We start from the raw sequence: 13,206 nt of genomic DNA, 5'->3' as shown, positions 1-13,206 counted from the left end.
CATCCCCTGGAGCACCGACTGCTTATTATGTAAAAACCGGAAACAATAGAACATGCATTTCTAGACTGCTGAGGCGCCATCTTTCACTGGGATGTTCGGCAAAGATCATTGAAAAAACACTTACCCCTGGACCCATAAGGAATACACTTCTTACCGATTGATAACACCGAAGACGTCCCGTATGACCTTATTATGAGCATCAGCCTCCACGCAATGGGGAAAACCAGACTGCAATTCCAGAACGGAGACGTTATTGTTAGACTGGTTCGGCAAAATTTCATTCAGAATATTATGTGTGTGTGAGAGATGCTTTCAAAGCGCTACCTGATCCACCGCAATGGATCTCTGTAGTTGATGAATTAGCGTTGTATTTTAGTACCGTGTTGGCCAAAGTGTGGCTCACAAGTTTTATCCTTTGTAAACCTTGATTTAGAACGTGGAAGTCCGCAATAAAGACAAGAAAAGGCTCGTTGGTCTAGGGGTATGATTCTCGCTTAGGGTGCGAGAGGTTCCTGGTTCAAATCCCGGACGAGCCCTCTGTTTCTTTTTCGCTCTCAGCCCGAGTGTTATCAATGCCTGGATTTTCGTAGTCGTTGTCTTCTTTTTCTGCAGCTCGTCAAGATATGACGTAGGTGTAAACGCACCGCGAACGTGAACAGTTGTCGGCTCGTTGGTCTAGGGTTCGGTGGCACCAGTATCGTTTTCAGATCGCTGCATGGTGAAATGCCATATAGGCACGGAGAGGAAGAAACAAAATTTTAATTGGGAACTATGGCAAATGAATGCGTTACTACTAAAAGACGAGCCATCTTTAGAGGCAGTACGCGAGGCGGTCAGAAAAGTAAGTGAAGAAAACAGTGAAACAATAGCAGAGAAATGGGAACACTTCAAACAAAACGTAAAAATGAAAGCTTTAGAAAGATCGAGCTGCTTACGATTTGAGATGGAAATGAAAGAAAGGGGCTTACGAAAAACACTTAAGCAGCTGATAGCGCTTGAGTGCGAAGAGCCTGGGGCGTATAAGCAAGATGTAGGAGCCATCAAAGAAAGAATCGAGCAGCTTGACAAAGAACGGTATCAAGGTGCGATTGTGCGAGCAAGAGCAAATGCATTAGTAGCTGGTGAGACGCCCACTAAACGGGCGCTGGGACTCGAAAAAGCGCAAGGACGACGGAATCATGACAGGATTTTATGGAACGGCACAGTTGCCGATGATAGTAAGAGCATAGGCCTAGCGTTTCTAGAGTACTACCAGTCGCTCTTTGCGTTTCAAGAAGTGAATATAGACGAGTTCAGAAAGGCCTTTCTATCTCGCATGCCGCAATTGAGTGACGATACGAAAGAACGATTGCAATGGAAAATAACAGAACGTGAAGTTGAAAAAGCGATTGATGATTTGAACCGAGGCAAATCGCCTGGACCTGACGGTCTGGGCGCGTGTTTATATAAAGCTTTTAAGAAAGAACTGTCGCCGTTGCTAACAGAGCTGTTTAATGATGCGTATGATAAGAAAACTTTGCCGCCTTCTTTTGGAAAAGCTCATACCATACTCATCCCTAAGAGTGACCAAGTGGAGAAACTTAGACTAGTAACATCTTACAGGCCAATATCTTTAACCAATGTTGATTATAAGATTTTTATGAAAGTTTTGGCTGCCAGACTTCAAAGCGTCATAAGTGACATAGTCGCAGATCACCAGACGTGTGGTATCAAAGGAAGGTCCATTTTTTCGAATATTCACACGATGCGGTGCGTGCTGGAGTGCTGTGACGTCACCTCGGGCGGAGTCGCGGTGCTCCAGCTGGACCTCGAGAAAGCGTTTGATTGTGTCTCTCATGATATTTTGTTTGCCATTTTGGATTACGTAATGTTGGTTCCATCATCACTGAGGGAGGGGCGTTGGCGTACCAGAACTGCACAACACGCTTAATTGTGAATAAATCAATGGGGGCCCCCATTAACGTCATGGGTTCTGTGCGTCAGGGCTGCCCTCTCAGTCCTCTTTTGTTTGACATTTACATAGAAACTATATGTTTGGCAATAACTGAAAATGAGCAAATACGCGGGTATAGCTTGGCAGCCACACAAATCAAGCTCTTGGCATATGCAGATGACATAGCGGTTTGTTGTACAAGCAAAGAAAGTGTGACGGAAACAATAAGAGTAGTGAAAAATTTTTGTGATGTGACGCGCAGTAGAGTGAACTGGGGAAAGACCCTCGGCTCGTGGCACGGAGAGTGGTCTTCGGCCCCGGACAATTTTGCAAAGGTGAGCTGGATGAAAACCCCGACCAAGTATCTAGGTGTCCCCATGGACAGTTACAAAAATAGCGACGAATACTGGACGAACCAAGCAAAAGAAACAAGAGAAAAAGCAGACAGATGGAAAGGCATCAACCTGCCGATTTTCGCAAAAGCAACTGTGTGTAATACGTTTTTTATTACGAAGTTGTGGTACGTCATGCAAACGTTGTACTGTTCAAGGGTAAAATTGCAAAGGTTGCACAGAGTGTTCGCGGTTTTTATCTGGGGCTCTACCTGGGAAAGGTGTAGGCGAACCAATCTGTTCCGGCACGTGAAGAAAGGGGGGCTGGGCTTGGTGCATCTTTTTGTACGCCAGCTTGGCAACAGATTTTTGTTTTTTCGGGATGTGCGCGATCCGTTTCTGCGTACTGTATGTCAGCTCAGGTTGAGAGGCGCTTTGCCGGCACTTATTGTTAGTACAGATAGTATGCCCGGAACGCTTCCTGGCTATCTTAAAGAAGTTGCAGATAGTATGCGCTTTCTTTCTGTGCGTTTTTCTTTTGAGTATTTATGTGACGTTAAAAGGAACACACTGTATAAAGATGTTTGCGACATTGTATTTCCAGTGCCATTGTACAGAGCGCTATACAGTGGAAGATCAGGACTGGATGTCCTTCAGCGAGTGAAAAATATGGAGGTGCCTACTGGTGTAAAGACATTCTTTTTTAAATTACTCACAGGAACAGTCAGTGAAGACATTCATGGAAGAACGTGGCTTCCTTGTACCATGGGGCTCGCACTGCTTGATTTGCAAGCAACCTGAAACAATAGACCATGTCTTTTTGCATTGCTGGGCCGGGGTGTTCTTCTGGGATGTCCTACAAAGAACAATGAAGAAGGAGTTACCGTTAAATCCTCATGGGATAAGGTACTTAGCGGTAAGAAATGACGACGGGGTTCCCTTCGACCTAGTAATGCTCAATGGCCTTCATAGTTTATGCCGTGCAAGCATGTCTGGGTACTACTGCGACCCGGACGCTAGGCCTGCGCGTATTTATTTCAGAGAAAGCATGTCTAGCTTCATTGAAATAAAGAAAATAAAAGAATGTGTACCCGAATGGCTGTCGAGGATAGAACCTCTGACAGCATTGAAAAAATTTTAATTCGACAACGCCAGTCCTTATAGGACTGATGGCATGTATATCCTTTCAAAATGTTTTGTATTTGTTAATTGTGTATTGTAATTTTGTTCTGTATTATGTGCTCTGTACAATGTCGAAGACCGGCAATAAATAAAAAAAGAAGCTCGTTGGTCTAGGGGTGTGATTCTCGCTTAGGGTGCGAGAGGTCCCGGGTTCAAATCCCGGACGAGCCCTCTATTTTTTTCGCTCTCAGCCCGAGTGTTACCAATGCCAGGATATTCGTAGTCGTTGACTTCTTCTTTTTCTGCACCCCGTCAAGGTATAACGTAGGCGTAAACGCGCCGCGAACGTGAACAGTTGTCGGCTCGTTGGTCTAGGGGTATGATTCTCTGTTAGGGTGCGAGACGTCCCGGGTTCGAATCCTGGATGAGCCCTCTTTCTTCGCTATCAGCCCGAGTGTTACCAATGCCTGGATTTTCGTAGTCGTTGTCCTCTTCTTTTTCTGTAGCTCGTCAATATATGACGTAGGTTTAAACGCGCCGCGAACGTGAACAGTTGTCGGCTCAGCACAATGCGTTGGCGGGCTAGTTGGTGCGAATCCATGAATACTTTGTAACCATGAATACTTTGCGCCTTGTCCTGTCGTCTTTCTTGTGTCTGTTGTTTTGCGCTAAGCAAAGTATTCAAGTTGTCGGCTCGTTGGTCTGATTCCACTGCCGGCCACCGTAGTGTACGGTCGTGTAATGTCAAGCTCCCTTGGAGCGGCGAATGCGGCCCAGCAGCGCGGCGGTAACAGGACAGATGCACGGTACTCTACGGACTATGACGTTATTTTGTCACAACTGCCATCAGGTTCGTCTGTTTTAAATACTGTTTCTCTGCACGGCAACGTTAAATCCAGGCCGTTTCGAGCTGAGGACTTCCGAGATACATTGGATCAGCTGGAACTGCTCCCCGAGGTAGTTGCCTTGGGGGCGTTTCAGATGAACCACGTGTGGGCGGTGACCTTCAAGAGTGCGGAAGGAATGAAGAAGTTGCTCGCCGTAACTGACGTGACTGTGAAGAATCACCGCTGCCTCGTAATAGATCCGAGCGCCCATACTGTCCGCCTAATGCTGTATTGGCTGCATTACCACATACAAGATGAAGACGTGCGCGCTGCTCTTGCACCGTACGGCAAAGGGACGGACGTTTGCAGAGAACAATGGCGTGTGCCAGGACTCGACGATAAGTGCTCCTCGACACGGACGGTTAGTTTGCAGCTGAAGGGTGGCGTGACTTTGGACGACCTGCCACATCAGCTACGAGTGTCTGGCATTACGGCTCTTGTGGTGGTACCGGGAAGACCGCCGCTTTGCCTGCGGTGTCAGCGAACAGGGCACATTCGCCGAGACTGCCGCGTCCCACGGTGTAAGCTTTGTCGGAGGTTCGGACATGATGATAGCCAGTGCGCTAAAACTTACGCAAGCGTAGCAAGCCAAAGGAGCCGGGAGGACCCCACCGAGCACATTATGGACGAGGCGGACGCGGCGGAGGCTGCGGGAATCAAGGGCAGCAAACCTACGCCGGCAGCTGTTGAAACTTCCGAGAAGGGATTTGTGAAAAGTGTTGGCAGCGACAACAGTGATGTGCCATCTGTACCAGTGGCATAGCCAGAAATTTCGTTCGAGGGGGGGGCTCACGTTTCAGCTTGGCCTCCTCCTTAAGCGGAAGCTTTATCTCGGATGCTCCTATCTAAATACATGTAGAAGGTAAATTAGTTTTTCTCGGCAACCACTGCACAAAATTTGATGAGGTTTGTTGCATTTAAAAGAATAACTTAAATTCTACTGTCTCCTGGTTTCGAATTTTTCATTTAGGTTCTCAATTCTTTATTAAAAATTGGCACAAATCTAAAATTTTCAGAAAACGAAACTATCACGTTTAAAACTCTGAAACTCAGCAATGAAAAATAATATCACAATTCTGTGAATCGCATCTAATAGTACATCTACAGCGGACAAAATTGATACGTTACAAATGAATCTCAAACAATTTAGCATTATCGAAATACGGCTTTTGCAAGACCCTTGTTCACCACGTAACTAATTCGCGTAAGATACAAATGGACATACCGAATTTGTCCGCTTGGACTCTTATAATAGATGCCGTTTGAAGAACCGCGATATCTGTTTTTGATGAAAAGCTTTTACTTTCCAAACGTCGTGCTTCTATTTATTTCGCACTTTCAAATTTTTCAAAATATTTTAAACAAAATTCAGGCCCTAAATCTAACTTCCGTTTCCAACAGATACTAGAAGTTAACTTTCTCAAATTCAACAAATTCCATTAAAAGTGATCCAGGGGTTATCTCAGAAAACCGTTTCTGCGTTTTATATTTATTTGAATAGGCCGCGTCGGAGTTGGGCCCGAGCTAACGCTTCCTCTAACACAATTTGTCGAGAGATCAAATACATGAATAATAACTGCATTGCCATTGCCAAAGATGCTGCAAACGAATTCTTGAACGCTACGCACTGTCAAAACAAGTAATATATGTATGTTTTAATAAAGAGATATACTCGTATGTGCCAGAAATTGCGCACAAAATAACTGATATCAATGCTTCCATGTTTTTGTCTATTTAATAAGTAAAGAAAATATCACACGATCTTTAGAACTATATCAGTTCGAAACCAGCAAATCAGTGCATGCCACTGATATGAAAATTGTAAAGGCCATGAAATGAACAAGTTGAGGACAAAGATGTTAATGAAACTTTGTCATTCAACAACCTTGTTTACATTTTTGTACATATGCAACGGCCAGTGAAAAATCTTAATGACGCTGCCATTTATTCCAATGTATTACGCAGGAGCAGCTGTCACCGGTCATGTATCGTGAGTAATTGCACCGAAATTATTGTCCCAACGGAGAGCACCTATATAAAGCCGTTCTGCAAAATATATGAGGGCGAGTCAAATGAGAGTGAGCCAATGCAAATATATGACAAACAGGGTACTTAATTTAAAAGTAGTCTCCATGAGCATTTAGACATTTATCCCATTGACTAACGAGTCGGGTGATTCCCGTCTCATAAAACTCCTTAGGTTACTGCTTCAACAAATCTGCAACTGACTCTTTCACATCATCGTCCGACACGAATCTGTTTCCCTTAAGCTGTTTTTTCATTTGCCCCAAAATGTGCAAGTCGCCAGGCGACAGGTCTTAGCTGTATGGCGGATGTTGCAGCGTTTCACATTTGAAGTTTGCCAGTTTTGTATTAACCACAACAGCGACGTGGGGACGGGCCATTGTGGAAAAATTAAAAATTAAATTATGGGGTTTTACGTGTCAAAACTACTTTCTCATTATGAGGCACGCCGTAGTGGAGGACTCCGCAAATTTCGACTACCTGGGGTTCTTTAATGTGCACCTAAATCTAAGTACACGGGTATTTTCGCATTTCGCCCCCATCGAAATGCGGCCGCCGTGGCCGGGATTCGATTCCGCGACCTCGTGCTCAGCAGCCCAACACCATAGCCAGGTCTTGGAACAAGATGACCCCATTCGTCAATTTTCCACGTCGTTTGTTCTTGTTTGCAATATGCAGCCGACCCAGTGTTTCACAATATCGGAAACGATTGATAGTCTCTCCGGCTTTAGGCAATTCTATCAGTAATGGCCCCTGACGATCGAAAAAGAAAACATAGTAAACACCTTTCCGGCGGAAATGACGGCCTTTGCTTTCTTTAGGGGCGGTGAATGCGAATGTTTTCACTGTAAGCTTTGCCGTCGTGTTTCAGGCTCGTAGTACTGGCACCATGGTTCGTCCCCGATCACAATTGCAGACAAGAAGTCGTCACCCTCATTGTGATACCGGATCAGATGAGTCAAGGCAGCGCAGAACCTTCTTCTGGCGGCGGTTCAAAAACTTGGGCATCCATTGCGCACACAAGAGCCGATGACCGAGATGTTCATGAATTATGGTGTGAACCGAACCGCGACTGATGTTCCCACGCTCTGCCAGTTCATCGATGTTTATCCTCCGTTCTTGTCTCATCAGCTCATCAACTTTTGCACTTGTGTTGGGGGTGATTGCACGATGGCTTTGGCCCGGTCTTGGATCGTCTTTGCAACTTTCACGTCCTTTTTCAACCGTTTGCTCCAATGCTTCACAGTGGCCAATGAAATGCAATGTTCAAAGTACACGGCCGCCATACGGCGAATAATTTCCTTTTAGGAAACACGTTCAGCTGTCAAAACATTCACGGCACCCCGCTGCTCAACTTCTGAGGTGTCCACTACGTCACGCAGCCATGTTCAATCCACTCTATGAGACCATTAAAGAACATTCACCCTCACATCTGCGTGTCACTTTTGTAAATGAAAGATGCCTGTGTGCTACGCGCATGCCTCGCAGATAATGAACTGAACCATTATTGCGCGGGGTGGGTAGGCTCACTTTCATTTAACTCGCCTTCGTTCATTAGAAATGCGAAGATACAATGGAATATACAAATGCTTGATAAAGGGCAAAAAAGTGTGACTGGAAAGAAAGTTCACTGCACGTATACACAAAACCTCACAACAAGATATTTAAATGTACGTATAAGTCTCCAATATATCTACGTACCTAAGAAAAAGTCACTGTATATAATGTGTCAAACAAGGCAAATAAACATGTAGCGCAATCACAGATTCACAGAATCCTAGATCCCGCCCCCATTCCATCCACTCCATCCGATGTATCGCGTGCAACGGAAGGCGGCGCGCTTGCTCCCCGCTTTTCTTCTTTGTGCACGCAAGACTGAGCCACCATCGTCGGATCACCTATTCCACCACCCCCCCTACTATTTCACTCGCACACACAGCATGCGGCGCGCGGTCACGACGTTATTGCCCTGAGAATTCATACGAAACATGAGGGCGACGGCAAGAGCAGGAATGCGCCTGGAGTCTTCATATAATTGCTATCACAATAATATAATAATAGTATCCGGCAACCGAAGCGTGCCGTGGCCGATTACTTTCCGCAAGGGAAGTAAAAAAACTGTCACGATGCGACAATTCGATGCGCCGCAACAATGTATCTTTTTTTGTTTTTTCCTTTTGTGGGGCGGGGGCACCGAAATGAAAAAAAGAACGCTACAGGAGAGTAGGTTGGCCACAATCTAATGCCTACTTTGGGCACCTAATGTGGCTACCGAATGAATGTCGAAGAAAACGTGAGACACTTGGTCCACCGAGAACCATACGCATAGTGCTCGGTATGTTACACCGGCGAGACAAGACTTTCCGGCGAGGTTGCATGCGCTCAAGCGAACATGGTGTAATCAATCAAGTCTTCACAGTGATGGCGCTGAGCGACCATTGTTTCTTTTTCTCGTCTGCTAGCCAGAAGGCGTCCAAAACTCTGCCAGGCGAAAATTCACTCGGCCAGAGAAAACCGCACGCGCAACGAAGTACGCCGCGCGGTGGTTTCGGGGTAACAAAAGAAAAAGGCATGCGCTCTGGCTGGCTCTGGCAGCCCGCGGGTAGGGTAGCGAGAATAAAAAAATTAAGAGGCTCAATGTGTCCTCACGAATAAAAGTAAGTAGAAAAAATAAATAAGAACGCAGTTACCCTGGCTGGCTTTAGTGTCTTGACATGGATGCTTTTGCGTAGGTGAAAAAAAAATTTGCTATTTTTTATGCGACATGACGGCACAAATGAACCACCACAACACTTTGTCTCATCATATCTCGCTGCGTGTTATGTCATCTTGTCTGATAGTGTGTTGATTTGGCTTGTCTCGTTCTTTGTTCCGATCTAAGACTTTAGAAAAGTCAATGCACCTTTGGCGTCAAATGGTTATAACAACATTAAGCCCACAATGTTCCGGAATTAAAAATGTAAAGCACGACTTTGGAAATATCAATGCAGCTTTCGCATATAAAGTTTATTAGAACTTTATACCCATAAAGTGTCACAATTGAAATCCAAGCGCTCTCGATTCCACGGCCTCAGCGAGATGCTGCGACGAGCCCGCCTGTCACGCCTTTGGAACTTTCTGCTCGGATGGAGCTCCTTGCGTTACGATATACGACTCCCGGTGCATGGGCGTTGCCGCGAAATCCAGCCCGATTTCGCAATGCTCGCGCTAAAATGTTTTTTCGCGCGTGAAAAGGACATTCTAGATCAAATCGAGCATGATTTCCGGCGCCGGGGGTTGTTTTTGCTGGCGGCGCATGGACAGCACGAAAAAATTTCGGGGGGGGGGGGGAGGGGGGAGGGGGGGGGGAGGGGGGGGCTGATCTGTACGACAGATCAGCCCCTGATCTGTACGACAGGAAACCGCTACGCCAACGTGCGCCGTCAAATACGTCTCTGAAACCAATCAACCCTCGCCCAGTAGCGACCAAGAAGACATGGACGTCGCGAACAGCTCGTCTGCGAAACGGCCACACGCGCAAGTTTCCGAAGGTGGTGGCGGGAAGGCACAGGAGCCGCCTAGAAAAAAAGAAGTTCATACCGCCGCCCATCTTTCAAACCAAAGCCTCACATTCCGCCGTATTCCAGTCCGACGGTATCGTAGGCGCCCCCGTAATATCAAGGGCGTCACCCAGCAATGCCTGTTTGCGAGGTGAGGGACGGGCTGCTGAGTACGTTTGTATAGTTCGGCCGCTATTGCCAAGCAAAGGAAGTTTGCGCGTTCTGAGAAGCAGCAGAATGTATGGGGTTATTGAGCTGCTGTGCAGGTTTTTCTTCTTTTAAAAAGAATGGCTTCAAAATCTGGAATAGCGCTACGCATTGGTACGCTCAATATCCGAGGCCTCGGCGCCAATAGGCGGCAGTACCAGGATAGCCGGTTATTGCAAGGAAATGATTTAGACATAGTCGCTCCACAAGAAACGAAAATTGAAATGAAGAGCGAACCCACCGAATGGTTGAAATATTTAGAGCGCGCTACAGTGCGTGCGTTTCCCATGCTGTCGGCAATTCCGGTGGGTGTGTTTTGTTGCGGAAATCTTTAGAAATTGTTCCGCAATCGGTATTTGTTTGTGATGAAGGTCGAATGATCGTGTGTGACTTTTCGCTCTGGGATTCTCAGTGGCGGGTAATTTGCATATACGCCCCAAATAATGAAGGAGAACGCCGTGACTTTTTCGGAAAACTTGATGTCTATTTGAAATCTGAGCGCTATATCATCTTGCTGGGAGACTTTAATTGTGTTTGTTTTTCTGACGACCGGAATAACAACTCGCGTGTACGCGATCAAAGTACAGTTTTCTCACTCGCAGCAACCCGAGAGCGTGAATTAGAAGATGTTCGTGCGGTGTTTTGCAGGGGAAAGCAGACTGTGTTTACGCATTTCCAACGGGGCCGTCACGCGAGATTAGATCGAACTTATACATCAGCGAGACTGGTTGCGTTGTGCAGAAGCTATGACGCGAGGCACGTATCCTTCCGCGACCATAGTCTGGTAATGTTCTTGCTTTGCAAGAGAAAAGAAAACCGGCCTTTTAATTGGTACCTATGGAAATTCAACGTCAAACTTCTGGGCGACGCAACCTTTATCGCGTTTATAAAAGAACGTATACGAGAGATGCTTGCTTGAGAATCCAGGGGGTTCATGGTGATGTGGGAAGAGTTTAAGCAGGAATTCAAAATAACAGCCATTGAAAGAGCCTCTGTATTACGCTACAATGAAAAAAGAAAAGAAAATGAATAGCTAAGTAAGCTTAACATGTTGTTGTCGATAAAATACACACAGCCAGGAGGAACATAAAGATGAGCTCGAAATCATTGATTTCAAGAGATACAGGGGGTCAGTGATAGGTGTGCGCTCAGAGTATTTGTGGCTCGGGAAAACGCCCACAACACGCGCTTTGAGCGAAGAGAAAAGATACACATAACAACATGAAATAAAAAAGAAATCGAATATGGCAACGTGCGTAGTAGCGATAGTAATACAGTACAGCGTGCCTTCTTCGAACGCTACAGAGAGTTCTTAAGCTGCAAAGGAGCGGTGGAAGCTGGCTTTGATAGCGAATACCTGCCTTTAATACCGAGACTAGATGATGACGTCAAGACAGTCCTCGAGGAACCGATTACGTTGAATGACATCGAAACCGCAATTGATGAACTGAAACCTGGAAAGACGCCCGGACCTGATGGCCTAGGCGCGGCTTTCTACAAGGCATTTAAGCATGAACTAGCAGCCATTTTATAATGTGTTCTAGCCGAGGCTTATGAAGTAAAATACATGCCGCCTTCTTTCCGAAAAGCCCATATATACCATGCTGATCCCGAAATGCGATGACCCTGTAAAGCTGCTCTCAGTAAGGTCGTATCGCCCCATAACTTTATCCAATGTAGATTATGAAATACTCATGAAGGTGTCAGCAAGAAGGTTGCAATCAGTGATGACATCAATAGTAGGCCCACAGCAAACTTGTGGCATAAGAGGCCGGTGGATACTTAATAACATACATGTGGCAAGAAGTATTCTGGAGTGTTGCGATGCCTGGGAAGGAAGAGTTGCTATGATGAAACTAGACATGGAGCATGCGTATCGTATCATGTGGAAAACAAGAATGGCTGCCAGACATGCAGAACCTATTGTAACATCGGTAAGAGAAAACTTCATTGAAAGCATTGCCTACATCCGAGATGTGTACCAATGCCAGGACGAACAGCCAACCTGGTATCCTGTACTTAATGACCTAGTGTCATTAAAGCGTTTTTAGCAATGTCGCGTCAACAAGCTACTGGTTGGCACTTTTAACATTTTTATGCGGGTTGCTCTGTTATGTTTTGTTACACTGGAAATAAATAAAAAGGGCTCGTTGGTCTAGGGCTGTGATTCTCGCTTACGGCGCGAGAGGTCCCGGGTTCAAATCCCGGACGAGCCCTCTATTTTTTTCGCTCTCAGATCGGGTGTTGTTACCCATGCCTGGATATTCGTAGTCGTTTTCCTCTTCTTTTTTCTGCAGCCCGTCAAGATATGACGAAGGTGTAAACGCGACGCGAACGGTTGTCGGCACGTTGGTCTAGGGGTATGATTCTCGCTTAGCGTGGGAGAGGTCCCGGGTTCAAATCCAGGACGAACCCTCTATATTTTTTCGCTCTCAGCCCGACTGTTCCCAATGCCTGGATTTTCGTAGTCGTCGTCCTCTTCTTTTTCTGCAGCTCGTCAAGATATGACGTAGGTGTAAACGCGCCACGAACGTGAACGGTTGTCGGCTCGTTGGTCTAGGGGTATGATTCTCGCTTAGGGTGCGAGAGGTCCCGGGTTCAAATCCCGGACGAGCCCTCTATTTTTTTCGCTCTCAGCCCGAGTGGTCCCGATCCCTGGATTTTCTTAGTCGTTGTCCTCTTCTTTTTCTGCAGCTCGTCAAGATATGACGTAGGTGTAAACGCGCCGCGAACGAAAACAGTTGTCGGCACGTTGGTCTAGGGGTATGATTCTCGCTTAGGGTGCGAGAGGTCCCGGGTTCGAATCCCGGACGAGCCCTCTATTTTTTTCGCTCTCAGCCGGAGTGTTACCCATGCCTGGATATTCGTAGTCGTTGTCCTCTTCTTTTTCTGCAGCCCGTCAAGATATGACGAAGGTGTACAAGCGCGTGAACGTGAACTGTTGTCGGCTCGTTGGTGATTCCACTTCCGGCCGCTAAACCGCACGGACGTGTTTTTAATGTGCTCCAACGGGTCGGTGTTGGCGGCCCAGTTGAGCCGCGGAAACAGGGACGACATGAAAGACAGCCAGGACTACCAAGTGCTCCTGCCGCATTTGCCAAAAGGTCGGATTGTTTTGAATACACTTTTTTTGCACGGGGACCTACGAGCAAGGCCGTATA

At 46.3% G+C, this 13,206-nt stretch overlaps 4 non-coding genes across 4 annotated transcripts; all 4 read left to right on the top strand.

The window, feature by feature from the left end:
* The first annotated feature begins 464 nt into the window (after positions 1-464).
* Positions 465-536, top strand: TRNAP-AGG (transfer RNA proline (anticodon AGG)). The gene has a single exon. It is a non-coding gene; the product is annotated as a tRNA-Pro (tRNA).
* A 3,010-nt stretch (positions 537-3,546) lies between these two features.
* Positions 3,547-3,618, top strand: TRNAP-AGG (transfer RNA proline (anticodon AGG)). The gene has a single exon. It is a non-coding gene; the product is annotated as a tRNA-Pro (tRNA).
* An 8,972-nt stretch (positions 3,619-12,590) lies between these two features.
* TRNAP-AGG (transfer RNA proline (anticodon AGG)) lies at positions 12,591-12,662 on the top strand. The gene has a single exon. It is a non-coding gene; the product is annotated as a tRNA-Pro (tRNA).
* Positions 12,663-12,791: 129 nt separating this feature from the next.
* On the top strand, positions 12,792-12,863 carry TRNAP-AGG (transfer RNA proline (anticodon AGG)). Its single transcript has one exon. It is a non-coding gene; the product is annotated as a tRNA-Pro (tRNA).
* The last annotated feature ends 343 nt before the right edge of the window (positions 12,864-13,206 follow it).

The sequence above is a fragment of the Dermacentor andersoni genome, chromosome 1 (genome assembly GCF_023375885.2).
Source record: "Dermacentor andersoni chromosome 1, qqDerAnde1_hic_scaffold, whole genome shotgun sequence".
In the NCBI taxonomy this organism is placed as follows: Eukaryota; Metazoa; Arthropoda; class Arachnida; order Ixodida; family Ixodidae; genus Dermacentor; species Dermacentor andersoni.
Note: the sequence above shows the minus strand (reverse complement) of the source record. Positions and strands in the feature narration are given on the sequence as shown.